At 35.9% G+C, this 14,169-nt stretch overlaps 1 protein-coding gene across 2 annotated transcripts in view; it reads left to right on the top strand.

Moving 5' to 3' along the window:
* Window positions 1-3,876: 3,876 nt before the first annotated feature.
* LOC113231005 (sex peptide receptor-like) overlaps window positions 3,877-14,169 on the top strand; it is a 53,535-nt gene continuing 43,242 nt past the window's right edge. For both annotated transcript variants that reach the window (XM_026465138.1, XM_026465137.1), the window contains exon 1: window positions 3,877-4,004. The gene's annotated coding sequence lies outside the window, so the exon portion shown is untranslated. The remainder of the gene's footprint in view (window positions 4,005-14,169) is intronic.

The raw sequence follows: 14,169 nt of genomic DNA, 5'->3' as shown, positions 1-14,169 counted from the left end.
TAAGAACATCTTCGAATAAGTAAACAAGTAGCTTTCTACTGGTTTGAGCTATATTTTCTGCTAATTAATGAAACAGGAACTAAAGTTAAATTAAGTTAATAGAGTTGAAATTTTCTGAGCATCGAATAAGGTTACGACGAAACATGAGCGTAGCAAGCTCCCTTAAGACAAAGAGGTATTTTATGACACCTTAGAGCTTACTTCTGCCCAGAACATTCTCGATTTCTTCGTAGGCATATATTCAATGTATTTGCCTACACGTTCTCATAAATAAAATTAAGATCTTAGAAAATGGTCAATACCATTTCAACTTTCCATCAAGTTTGCTGTATCAAAAGGTTCGTTATCGTAAATCATTTTCCTGAGGTCACCGGGAATAGCCGGATTTAGATCTTTTTTACTAGCGAGTTCGGAATGTTTGTTTATCATTTTCTGTGTCCATTAGCAAGCTATTAACAGTAGTTTACAATTCATGCACGAAGCGTCACAGCGGATGTTAATGACCTTTGGGCAGTTGTAATTTCGCATAACATAATTCAGAGCCAAAAGACGTATCATTTATTGGTTCGTAGACGAGGCAATTTGTACTGAATTATCTACTTAAATAAGAGCCATTGTAGATAATACAAGTAAGTACTTTTAATATATCATGCCTTCTTAGGACAATTGGACAGCCAATTTTTTTTTTTCGGAAATTATTAAATGTAGAAAATTGTATAAGTGTATGAAACGGTAAAAATTTGAAATGAATGATTTTTTTTTTATCTAAATCACATACGTTTATTTTTTCAAACAAACCAACATTTCGGGCCCTTTAGATCGCGTTAACTGAAATATTCTTAGGAAATTTAAAAATGAGGCATTTAAATCAATAACTTTTGTAACTATAGCATGGTAGTATTAGACGTAACTGGTTGATGACTTTACTCAGTCAGTCATGAGACCTGAAAAGGGCCCGAAACGTCGGTTTGTTTGAAAAAACATAATATATATGACTTACATAAAAAAAAAAATTTCAATTCCAATGTGCAACAATCGTGAAAACCTAAGAGCTCGAAAGATCAAAATTAATATTACACACTAACGATAGTACGGAGCCACATTTACATAACATTGAAATTTGCACTTTTTAAAAGTGTTGTATTGCCTTTGATCTGACCGTACGTGCCAACGTTCGTCAAACTTTATTGACAAAAACAACAACAATCATGCACTCCGTGGTTATCGCTTACCTTAAACACACACCAAAAATGGCACCAGGTTTGCTAGTCCATTATTTCATGTGAATTGACAGCACATGGTGTTCGTGTGTATACATAATGTTAAGTCATGTGTTGCTTTCGTATTGTACGAGCATGACCATCCTGCTTTTCAAATTGATTACTAATGGGTACTTACTGTGCAACTAGCCACAGACGACAATGTTGTCTATGCTTTTATAGAGTAACTCTACGACCGATATTATATTATAATTAAATAATAATATACATAGTACTGCAATTAAATGATAATGTGGACACATGACTTACGCAAACTTTTCAAAGAACCATTTTGTCCCCGAGAATACCTATTTTTATTTATTTTCTAAAGTAAAGGGACTTACACTTGACCACTACCTAGCCCAGGAACAAAGATTATAAAGTTTATGATGGGACCAGCTCACCCAGAAGATGCCTATTCAGTCGCACCTTAAAAATGCTCGGGTTGTATGTGCTTAGAAACACAGTCACAGGCAGGGAATTCCATTCCTGGGCTGTGCGCATAATAAAAGATGACGAAAATAGCACTTAGAACCCCTGATGAGAATATCGTCTTTATTTTTGTATTTTATAGCAGTACAGCTCCTTATAAAAGAGTCCACCCATGGAAGTACTGCCACCGGGCAATAATATGTGCGTTACTACGTTACAGTTTTGAAGGATAAGGTGGCTGGTGAAATTACAAGCACATGGAACTTGTCAACTTATGTCTCTGGGTGACAGGCGAAGTGGCGGTGTCTCTCAGATCTTTGCGATTTAAAGCTCTAAGTGGTACTGCAACTGCTATGGACAGGCGTGTCGCTTAACACCCGACACACGCCTTGTTCGTATCGTCACCTGCAGGGCTAACACGACAGGATGCGACTTGCGCGAGAGCAACATAAAAGCGTGGTATATTACTATTATCTATGCGAAAAAACAGTATCTCGCGCCTTATATCGCCCTCGCGCAAGTCGCGCATATATCGTGCTTGCCCTACTGGTATCATAAAAAAGTCGGCCAAGTAGGTATGATATACCGCCGTACATTTGGATGACCGATGATAACAGTGGCGGGCAAAATGACGATGGAGCTCATGGGCACACTCACCGAAGTATATTCTGTAGAAAACCGACAGAAAGGCAACTTTGTGCCGGTGGGCTGAACTATGTAGGTTTGAGCTTATCAGGAAATGTAATAATAATGATAAATTACCCCATAAAGCAAGCTGATGAATGATGAATGACGAGGTTTTAGTGAGTAGTGACACTACAAAGCACTCTCAAAAAAAAGGGAGAACTCTTCCCATCATTCCAGAGAAGATTGAAAGCACGAAAAGGTGGAATTATTAACTCGACGCGTATATCGTGTACCGAGAAAGAGCAGCACATCTATCAATATCCCTAGGCGACCATAACGATGTTTCCTCAAGGAACACGCCATTTTGTTGCCATGTGCCGACTGCCAAAAATGCGGGCGTGTCCGCTGTCTTGTACCACAGCCCAGCTTAACTTCCACCCATAACTCCATTTAGTTTTAATTTTTTCTTATAATAGCTATATTTGAACTGTAAGCCTCACAAATTTAAAGAAAATACTCAAGGTAACCTCGAATCGTAGGATTCATATCGCACGTAAACTTTTCAATAGGGTCGCTTTGTTATAGGCGTTCTATAGCCTGAAAGATACGTACATAATAATAGATAATAATATATAAGGAAAGTCAAACAATCACCCAAATAACTTAGACTCAAATCGAGAAATTCCCTGTGCTACCAATACAATAGCAGCGAAATTAATTACAAAAGTTAGTTTCCGAAATTCGCTTTACCGAGAATCGAACCCATGATGAAAATACGGGCGTCCGCTGTCTTGTACCACAGCTCACCTTAACTTCCACCCACAACTCCATTTAGTTTTCATTTTTCCTTACAATAGCGACATTTGAATTGTAAGCCTCACAAATTAAAATAAAATACTCAAGGTAGCCTCTAATCGTAGAATTCATATCCCACATAAATTTCTCAAAAGGGTCGCTTTGTTATGGGCCTTCTATAGCCCGAAAGATACGTACGTAATAATACATAATAATATATAATGAAAGTCAAACAACCACCCACATAACTTAGACTCAAATCAGGAAATTCCCTGTGCTACCAGCACAATAGCAGCGAAATTAATTACAAAAGTTACCGAAATTGGCTTTTCCGAGAATCGAACCCATGATCATCTAATACGTAGGCCGTGGAATTACAAACACCAATGGACGTTTTCATTTTGATGTACAAATTTAAAATGAGGCTATCAGCGCAAAAGTGGTACCAAAATTAATTTTTTTTTTCTACAATACTAAAATACATTGTTATTTTATATTTGGATGCTATTTTCATGAGGCTGATAGCCTTAAATATTATTTAAACATTGCTTAAAAGTTTTAACAATGTTTTCGCTCAAACAATCTAAATTGCTTTGACTATATTCTGGAATCATTATAACATAATTTAACTTCCAACCTCAATGACGACCAACCCATTTATTGGTAGTCACTTGAACCACCTGGAAAAAGTGCGACGCTAGTGCCCGTTCAAATTTGCCAACGATTCTGTTCAGTTGTGATCGTAATCGCTCGCGGATGGGTCGCTTATCCTACGTACTCTGAACACTACTCTCGTTCAACAATACTGAGTTTTCTTTCAACTTAAAGATTACAAACTTTTAGTGATCAGTGAATATGAACTCTTCGCCTAAGATTTTATTCCTGCCATCGGTAAGTATGGAACGAAAAGATTTCTCGAAAACATATTATTTGTAAATGTTATTGTTGCATTTTATTTAGTCCATTATTACTCGCAAGTGTCGGATTAAGTTAAACAAGCTCAAGTCAACAATGTGTCGTCAATTTTAATTTCTGTTGAAAGTGACTTGTTTTTTTAACAATAAAGTGTATCACAAGTATTTTTTTAACGTTAGAAATATGTCAATAAAAATAATTGTTTGTTTTAATTCAATTATTTAACTTGGTAAAAATTTTATGGTTCGCTTGAAGGAGAAAATTATTACCGAGCACTTCGTTATTTTCGAATGTTTGCATATTTTGAAACGAATGGTAATTAGATTTATTTATGTAATAACTTTGGGCTGTTCCAAAGATTCAAGTCACCAAACAACTTGAATTTGCTTTCTGAATTGTAGAAGTTGTTTACGTAATCCTTTCAGTTTAGTACAAAATCAGATATAAGAAATTTAATTAAATATGCTATTATTAAAATTGAAATTGAAATCATTTTCATATGTAAGTAACAAAAAGTAACAAAGTGTAGTAAAAAGAGTATTACAAATTCAAGAAAAAAATTATGTCATAAATGTAGAGTCCAAATAATTCCTACTACATAGATATCATTGGTAGAGCCGCTTTTTTCAAAAAGGACATATTTATTATTAAAATCTTGACAGTCATTTTTGCCCATGGGATCCGTAAAGTGCCGGAAACTTTGATTTATTTGATAATCAAATATACGAAATACACTTAATATTTCAAAACCAGTCTCATTTTTAATGTGTAACAATCGCGAAAACCCAATACTTTAATATTTTAAAATTGTCAAATCAGATTTTAGAGGACCATTTAGTATATAGTTTCCTAAAATTATATATTTTTATATATGTTTTATATTACAGTATATATTTTTTATTATATTATAATATAGTATGTCTATTGAGCAGTAGAGCTCACTTTGAAAGAATTTGTCCAGGGGAGTACAGCTACCGCCAAGCTCTCAGCGTTACTGTTTTACGGTTTCGAAGGCTCACCTTACCTGTTTCTATTTATGTCCTGGTGAAACTACAGGGTAACGGGCGCAGTACCGCCAGTAGTATCTTTGCGATTTTAAGTTCTTAGTGGCACTACAACTGTTGTGAGTAGACGTGTCGCTTACCAACCGACACATGACATGATCCTCCCGTCAACCTCTCCAATTCTTGTACCTCTATGTACTAATATTGTAGATAGAATTACAATAATTGGAGAGGATGTGGGTTATATTTTTCTGTGTCTGATAGAGCAATAAACATTTTTGACGTAACTCCACTTATGCTATTCTTCCATAAGGGTACGTACGGGAGGATACGTATAAAAACACTTGTGTTTAACTATGCACAATACATGTAGGTTCACGTATATATATAATAGCAGGTGCTATTGAAGAGCGGAGGTTCCCAAATAAATATTTACATCTATTACACCCTGTTTTCTCTTCCACGTTCAAATAATTTATTCCTCCAATAAACTGAAAATAAATCCGTCAGTAGATTTGTCAACATGACGACAATTCTTTTTATGAGACATAGTAACGCAATACTACATAAGTTTTATTACAAAAGGAGGCAAATCGAAATATACTTGTATAGGGAAAGGGAGGAAACCGGAGAGGTTTGCCCGTTTTAATAACCCCTGTTGTGGGAAAGCTCATGAATAACTATATAAGTTAGGTTTAATCATACTCACCAATTGATAGCCAGCGTTCAGCTATTCAATTTTGGGTAGAGCTTCTGTATCAACATGTTTATAAAATGTTATGTAACAGAACACGAGCCTTTTATACCTGAAATAATCCTCATATGTCTTTGTGTAATTTAGTTTAGGAAAGAGGAACTTAGATATTCATTCAAAACGAAACCTTATGACGTTGAGAAGTTTCATTATATTTATATTGTATTGAAAGACCTGAGCCTGCTATTTTTGCCGTAAGGTGCATATTTTCATACACCAGGTAAGTTCGTTCCAAGTATTAAATTCCCTACTGACGACATTTTCTTTCTGCACAATTTTATGAAAAATCGGCTCATGTGGTATGTGAACAATATTTAAAAAATAAAAGAGGAGCTTAGGTATTCAATGAAAAATAAACTTTGTACTATTGGGAAGTTTTATCATATTTAGTTTTAGTTTTATCGTATTGAATTGATTTTTGCCTATGAGGTACATATTTTTATATACGAAGTTAATTCTTTCCAAATGTTAAATTCAAATATATAAAATAATAAAAATAAAAAATATAAAAAAAGGTTGACTGGTAGAGAATGCCTTATGGCATTAAGTCCGCCATTTGTACTTTAGTGTATTGTACAATAAAGTTTAAATAAATAAATAAATAAATTCCCTGAAGACGACATATTCTTTTCAAAACAATTTTTTGAAAAATCACGGCAGGCGTATGGAAAACAGGATCTCAGACGAGGATTTTATTACATTCCGCTTATATGATTCCCTTCAGGTGACACCATGACAGATACTTAAAGCTATTTATTAAAATACCCATTGGCTTCATTTTATATCAATTGCTTAATAGTGTTTTCCTCTTTTTCTCTTCCTATTCCCTTGGTTGTCACGTACGGATTCATATTATATTTAGCTACATAAAGTATGCTCCTAGTTATGTAATTCCATAGTGATTATATCAATGATTCAAATGTAATCGTATAATTATACATAATAATTATTCCAATACATACATATTATTATTAGATTCGCGTGTACGAATTATTACATTTCCAACTGGGAGAAACGCGGCATCTAAATTTGTGCTACACAACGTAAAGCTATATATTTTATTTGTTGAATATCATGATGTTTTACTATAAGTTAAAAAAAATATATTGAAAACAATTAAAAGCTAAAAGTAAAAGTAAAATTGCTGATTTTTACTTTTACACTTAAAAATTTTTTTTTTATTAAATTTAAAAAAATTAAAAATAAAATGAAGAAAAATTTAATTGAAAAATACTGCGCACAGTATGCTATCCACTCTATGGGACACCAGTGCTCGCAAGGTAGTTCACGAACAGAAGAACCCCGCGACGGATAACATATTGTTTGCCAAAGAATATATATAAATTCTGATACTGCTATTTGTATGTTTTTTGTAAAAATCCTACACTACTTTGTTATTATTATTGATACAAAGATCGAACAAACGGAGAATAATTTGCTGTCTTAGTGTAATAAAACCACATTTGCAAAATGACAACCTTTCAGGAGAGAGGTTTTAAAGATTAGTATTATTTTTATAACTTTCATAAAGTAAAAGCACTTTTGACTTATGATCACATGTCACTTTGTTATACGAAAAGGTACGAATTCCTTCGGTCTGACCGGACTCGTACCAGTGTCTGTTGCCTTGCCAAAGCTACCGCTCTCGACTCAGCAGATCTTACTAATTTCTCTGTGTTTGTTACGGCTCTTAATATTTGGATTAAACTATGTGAAAACGAAGTTATAAAAATAAAGCTATAGTTATTTAGTAGTAGAGCTCCTTGTGAAAAAGTTCGTCCAATAAATACTGCCCTAACCTTACCTATCTCTGCCGCCAAAAGGTGATGTGAGGAATACTGCGCTCCGGTTTTAAAGGGTAGCATCCTTACCATACTAAACCTGTAAACTTACAGGCACATGGAACTTGTCAACTTATGTCTCAGGGTAATGGACGCGGTGCCAGTGCCCCTCATACCTTGGAGATTTATAGTTCTGGTATTGCAACTGATATCGAACGGCGTGTCTATTACCTCCAGGCGCACGACTTTGTCGTCCCGTCGCTTGGTATCTGTATATGTGTAGATAAAATGTATTAAGTGGGACCAATATTAAGATTATTTTAAACAATATATTAAATAATAGCTATCCACTACACAGGTACCAAATACATACATACATACTTGAACTTGACAGACGAATTGTGGAGTCGTAGGCAGCTTTAAATAAAGAGAATATCGAAAATAATTATAAATAGATAAATAACTATTAGACTACATCACACACGTTGCTCTGATCCTAAAATGGGAAACAACGGCGGTACCACAAATACCTAGATCCGAAACAATACAGAAAAGTTAGTTTTCTACATTGACCCGGAAGGGGATCAAACCCAGGACATCAGAGAAGGCGATAGAACATTTCAATATCTATGTAAGCCAAAGCCAATCGACCACCGAGGTGGTCAAATAAATATTGTCAACAAATGAAATAAACTGAAGCTATTGAAGCAGAAATTAAAACAATCGTGAATATTTACTACTACATAAACATTTCAGACCACCCTGAATTCATTCACCAACCATCTGCAGATGCTGACAGCAGCTGAAAATATAAATCTTGTAAATCTATTCATAAACTTCACTTAATATTATATGTCGGGTTCTATTATAAACATTTCGACAAATATCTGGACGTACAGTCAACTACATAAGTGTAATGAAATGTTATAATAATATTTTAGGGTACTATTTCGCACTATTTAGCAGCAGTAGAGCTCCTTACGAAAGAGTTCGTCCAGGGAAGCACTGTCGCCTTACCTATTTCAACATTACCGTGCTCCGGTTTTGAAGGGTGAGGGTACTGGTGAAACTACAGGCACATGGGACTTGTCAACTTATGTCTCAGGGTGACGGGCGCAATGGCAGTACCCCTCAGATCTTTACGATTTAAGGCTCTGAGTGGCACTGCAACTGTCATGGACAGGCGTGTGGCTTACTATCAGGCTACGACTAGTTCGTACCGTCACTTGATATTATAAAAAAAATTTGGATTCCGCGCTAGTGTAGTGTCTCTAATTAATAAAATATCTTAAGGTGCTATTCAGGATGCCGCGCTGCTGTAATGCTTTTAATATGTTTGCTGAGATAGATACAGATACCTTCTTTAGCATAGTAAGAAAGCGTTGTGCCTCACTCCAAGCATGGTTACGCATGCCATGCTTAGCGCCCTTTATTTTCTCTTGCCTTGGCGGGATTCTCTAGTCATGCAGAGCTGCCTACCGCTTCAAGCCGGTAGCTGTGCCACGCGCCGTTATGTAGGAGAATTTTATCTATTTAAATTTAAAACTTCTAATTAAACTAAAAATTACTACTAGTAACACTCGATTGTTGCTAACACTACACTAAGTTACGTTGTTACTAACACTGTGGATCCGAGATCCGAAATATATAGATATTTTTATTATTATTGTAACCGTATAGTCTTTGAAACGAAAATTATGTTCAACGCACATGTGACCCCGGGACCAGTAACCGCCCCCTACGGACTACTCTTGAGGTTATGCACAATTACGTCTACCTTGACCAAAATATCCAATAAAATATCCAATAAATATCTTGGCAAGCACAACTTCGAGAAGGAAGCCGACAAGAGAATTCGTTTGGGCTGGGCGGCATTTGAGAAGCTTAGCCACATCTTCAGGTCGTCAATCCCACAAAGCCTAAAAACTAAGGCATTTAACCAGTGCGTTCTACCAGTTATGTCCTAGGCAGCCAAGACGTGGACATTCACAACAGGGCTCGTTCACAAATTCAAGGTTTCTCAGCGTGAGATGGAGCGAGTTATGCTTGGGGTTTCCCTGATGGACCGAATCCCTGACGAAGTCATACTAGAGAACTAAAGTGACCGACATAACTCGCAAAATCAGTAAGCTTAAGTGGCCACTGCCACCGGTCCACTGGCAGGATATGTCTACAGGAGGGTTGATCGCCGATGGAGCAGACTTGTTCTGGAATGGCGACCACGTCAAGGAAAACGTAGTGTGAGACGCTCTGCGGCAAGATGGACGGACGATCTGAGCAAGGTGGCCGGCAGTGGCTGGATACGGGCGGCACAGGACCGGGAAGGTTGGCGTGCTCTAGGGGAGGCTTATGTCCAGCAGTAGATGCGTGTAAGTGTAAGTGTGATGATGATGAGTCTTTGAAACAACAGGGTGTTATTATTAGGTAGATTGTTAGTATTACGTAGCTATAATATTCCTCTTTAAGTGCTTGTAAATAATTACTTTGTGATGTATAAAAAATAGCCGTGGTAGCCTAATAGTTTAACCTACTGCCTCTCAAGCAGAGGGTCGTGGGTTCGAATCCGAGCTCGCACCTCTGACTTTCTCGGAATTTATGTGCGAAATTTAATTTGCAATTTATCATGAGCTTTTCGGTGAAGGAAAACATCGCGATGAAACCTGCACGTCGAAGAAGGTTCACAGCCCTCGGAAAACGTGTGAAGTCCCCAACCCGCATTGGGCCAGCGTGGAGGACTATGGCCTAAACCATCGTCTGAAAGGAGACCCGTGCCCAGTAGTGGGACTTATAAATGGGTTGATGATGATGATCATATAAAATGTTGTATTTTGATAACTTTTGATAACTAATACCATCTCAAACCGCGGCGTCTATGGAACTTGAAAAGAACCCGACACGTTAATTTTGTGTGAAGAAACAATTAGACGCGATTTTATATCCGGAAAAAAATTGCTTCATTTGCTATGTATTTTCACGGCCAATATACATTTAATTTTTATATACTGTGCATTAGGTTCCAAAGAAGTGCTACAATTCGTCATATATATTTATACATATCAAACGATGTCTGTTGGAACTCCTCATTATGTCCACTGATAACTATAGAGTCTATAAAACTTGCCGATTGATTACAAATTTGTAAATATCCATAGGTGTGTCTCCTTCTTATTGTGAAGCTGTCTATAGTATAGACTTAGTATATAGGTGTCTATACAATATATATGTATATATACAAATTTGTAACCAGTCGGCAAATTGTACAGAAAATGCTTTATGACACGTAATATTCTTCACCTTTTTATTTTTCATATCTTTAATCTACCACACCTAATTTTTTGTTTTGATACAATAAAATTCGACTAACTTCAGACACGAATGTTTCAAGAAAGTACTACCACCACCTTACATATTTCTGCCGTCAAGCACTAATGTGAGTATTACTGCGTTCCAGTTTGTCAAAGGTGAAGGGTAAGGGTGCTGGTGAAATTACACATGGAACTTGTCAACTTATGTCCGGCAATACCCCTCAGATCTTTGCGATTTGTAACTCTGAGTGGTACTACAACCATAGTAAAACATGAGAAGTATGGTGACTCCGAAGTATGGCGACTGACGCGCGCCGTCTGCGGACGCATATATTCGCATAATAATTAAAAGCGAGCTGGGACGACCAATGCTATGCAACACAAGTGCATCGCGAGATTATGCGAATGCGTGCGTCAGGACATGGCGCGCGGCGGATGTGCACACATACAAGCCTCGTTACTAATTTTGTATGGAGTTACCACACTTGTCTTATCATATTATGCTACAATTGCCATGGATAAGCGTGTCGTTTACTAGAAATCGCAAGTGTTGTTGGTCCCGTCACTTGATATAAAAAAAAATCCATTTGACGTCATCGGTACCGGAGGGTCTAGTACTTAATTTCACTCTTTTATAGCATCCTGCCTGAGACACAAAAGTAAACAAATATAACTGGAAACTCTGAGATAATGACAAATAATTCCACAGTAGGTGGCAATGATAATGTTTTGTTCAGTTTCTCTTTCACTATAGATACCGCGATTTGTCTGCTTTTCGCGCAATATATGTATATTAAATCTATTTTGAATTGTTCTTGGATTTAGGTAAAGGCTTTAGGGACAGAAAAGAAAAGAAAAGAAATGTAACAAAATAACATATTACATTGCTTTTGTAGTAATAAAGAATAATTAGAATTTATAAATACTGTCGAATTCTAAGGTTTTTCGAGTGGTACACATAGAAAACGAAACTATTGTTTTTCAAACAAACAAACGTTTCGAACCCCTTACAGAACCGAAATTTACGGTTGACTGGTTAATTTAATTTGAATCACAAATGTACGCTACTTAGATTCGAAAAAATACTTTCATTACAAATACTAATTTACATTAATTTGAAATGCAATTAACAGTAGAAATCGAATAGAAAATTCCAATAATATTTGCTCATCTGCTTGCAGATTGAATATAATGAACCAGTTTTGCTTAAGACCTGTATAATTGCCGTATTCTGGCAAATAAACGTTTTCTATTCGATTAAATAGAACGTACGTAATTCGATCTTTGAATACTATTGTACGTAGCAATATTTCAGACTGAAGGCAGATTGTGAAAGTATAGAATGGCCAAACAATTATGTACACTTAACCAATTTTATTTTTTCAATACAATTACACTCCGCTTTGCGAGATCCCGGTAGACGCGGTTTCCCTTTTACACGAATTTCAAATTTTAAAATTGGTCATACAGTTGTGTATGTATACATAACATGTGATTGCATGACGTTACTTTAGTCACGGGATTGCTGGGGTTCCCGGTGCTTTCTTTTGGTTCGGCTCACTTTAATTTTCTCTTATTTTACAGTAGCAGTCAGATTCAAACATTCGGCGTATATTCAACGTGTGCCAATCGGTAAAGAACAGTATTCATACTATGAATGTACTCATATTACAAGAATGTATTGCCAACATAACACAAAAGACCTCATCATCAAACCATTCGCACCTGCCACTGCTGGGCACGGGTCTGTTCTCAGGCGAGGGTTTAGGCCAAAGTCCAACGCGTGGCCCAATGCATGTTGAGGACTTCCACGGAAGTAAAGTATTCGGTCTGTGAGGACTTCACACGTTTTCCGAGGGTTGTAGACGTTCTTCGATGTGCAGGTTTCATCACGATGTTTTCCTAATTGTATTTCGCACCTAAATTCCGAGAAAATTTGAGATGCGGATTCGGCCTTTGCTTAAAAGGCGGTAGTTCAAACCATTGAGCTACCACGGCTTCTTATAAACTCTTCAAAAGACCATGATGACTTTTTTTTTTTCAAAAAGGAAATGTCTAATGCAACTTTGCATAACGTTTATATACTACGTCAATGGGACCTGTAAAGAGACCGAAATGTCGGTTTGTTTGATAAAACAAATACATGCGATTTAGATCTGGAAAAAGTAGTTTCATTTCTGCTATGTGCTATATTTTATTTCAAACCCCCAAGTAAACGAATTTCACTTAACGCGTTTTTTTGCGGAACGTATCCCTCGCGTAATGCAAAGTGATACGTATATCATATCCCCAACAGGTATCATTTAAAATTTTAATTCCCGTACAAATGCTACTCTTCAATATAACATTTTAATATTAATTTTCACAAAATTAATAAATTGTTGGTATACTTGGCATAAAATATTTGTGCTACATTTTCCATAAAACAAAATAAAATATCTCGTACCAAATTCAGAAATATTTGTTCACATGTAAATACGATTTTCGTGAAAGCGGTCGATCCTTTTTGTTTATTGTTATTCCATACAGAAACCTAACTAGCAAATGTATCACTCTCGTTCTCGTCTCGTGCGTTCTGTAGCATTGTATCTAAAATAAGGTTTTAAAATACTGTCTAAAACCGTATTTCAAAGGGTAAGTCTGGGTCGTTTAACCGGTAGTCCCAGCAAACATTTTCCGGGAATCGACGAAACGTCGGCAGATATACAATTAGGTAGACCAAAATTTTATTTACTTTTATTTATGAAATTCAAATCCTTCAAATTCTTACATTATGTTAATGTCGAGATCGTAAGTTTTCGCGATTTTTATACTTAGGAAATGAAACAATCTCAGATCTATATCGCGTATATTTGTTTTTTCAAACAAACCCACTTTTCGAGAGAGACAAAAGTCTCTCTTATATTGGACAAACGAAGCGAAGTATTTGTACTCGCGTCAAAGAACTTATATAATAGCTGATGTCAAACACCATCGCGTAAAAAAGTTTACAGTCTGAGAGGATGTTATGGATAAACCTACCTATTCAATTAAGTTCGACAAACCACAGGTCCTTGCCAAAATAAGTCCGTTATCTACTTAGGAACTTTAATTTCATAAAAATTCATTTTGTTAAAATGAAATAATTTGTACAACATATATAGGTAGCATAAATTTATCTATATTTAGCCAATTTATTTATCTAAATCGTTCTTAATAGGGAATGGGAAGGGAAAATTTAAAATAAAGTATTTAATGAATAACTTTTGTAACTATAGTGAAAAACAGGGTGGTTTGCAATAATATTAGTCCTAACTG

This window comes from Hyposmocoma kahamanoa, unplaced genomic scaffold, assembly GCF_003589595.1.
Source record: "Hyposmocoma kahamanoa isolate Upper Pololo Valley unplaced genomic scaffold, ASM358959v1 64, whole genome shotgun sequence".
Taxonomy (NCBI): Eukaryota; Metazoa; Arthropoda; class Insecta; order Lepidoptera; family Cosmopterigidae; genus Hyposmocoma; species Hyposmocoma kahamanoa.
The sequence above is the reverse complement of the archived record's forward strand: the minus strand, read 5'-3'. Positions and strand labels throughout refer to the sequence as shown.